This window comes from Sinocyclocheilus rhinocerous, unplaced genomic scaffold, assembly GCF_001515625.1.
Source record: "Sinocyclocheilus rhinocerous isolate Xijiao unplaced genomic scaffold, SAMN03320098_v1.1 C35900701, whole genome shotgun sequence".
NCBI classification, from domain to species: domain Eukaryota; kingdom Metazoa; phylum Chordata; class Actinopteri; order Cypriniformes; family Cyprinidae; genus Sinocyclocheilus; species Sinocyclocheilus rhinocerous.
In genome coordinates, this window is record NW_015767097.1 from 1 (window position 1) to 693 (window position 693).

General features: G+C 39.0%; 1 long non-coding RNA gene across 1 annotated transcript; it reads left to right on the forward strand.

Moving 5' to 3' along the window:
* Positions 1-97: 97 nt before the first annotated feature.
* LOC107735234 (uncharacterized) lies at positions 98-526 on the forward strand. Its single transcript, XR_001639340.1, has 3 exons — positions 98-183; positions 318-348; positions 456-526. It is a non-coding gene; the product is annotated as an uncharacterized LOC107735234 (long non-coding RNA).
* Positions 527-693: the final 167 nt, after the last annotated feature.

Here is a 693-nt window from a genome sequence, read left to right on the forward strand (position 1 = left end):
AATAAATAAATCTTACCAACCCCAAACTTTTGAACAGTGGTATGTAACAATAACAGCATTGGAATCACTTTCAGAATGATCTTTCTTCCAGCTGATGAATGAAAACAGAACCCACCCGTCTTTAAAGAGCTTGCACATTTGAAGTGGCAGATGAGATAACATAACGAGCACTTATATTAAAAGGTATGGTGTTGTCCATTTGTGTGGACACTTTTATAGTTATCATTATAGTAATCCTTATTGGTGTGAATGGACCTTTGGATAACAAAAAAAGGTCTGTGTCTTAAACGGATCTCTCTTCTGCTCTTTCTCTAAAGTCAATCCAGCGCACTGGCTGTTACCCTGCGAGTAAACTACTGTCTCAAATCAGACAAACTGACTTGATAGCTGTTCTCACAGTATCTTCCCATTTTTCTTCATCTGACAGTAGCTGTAATAGTGTTTGTCTCTTTCAGAGTCCCCCTGTCATCCTGCTCCTGCACACGCTGACAGACAATGAGGGAGACTGGAGCATTCTCCCACTACTGCCCTAGTAAGTGCTGTAAATACTGACATTACCAACATTCAGCTTGGTGAAATCTCGGTGTGAATGTTTTAGTTTGGTTCATTTCGCATTATTGCGGTGTAGAATTCTTGTTCAAGATGTATATGTTGTTGATGTGTTTGGAGTTATTTAAATGATATCACATGAAC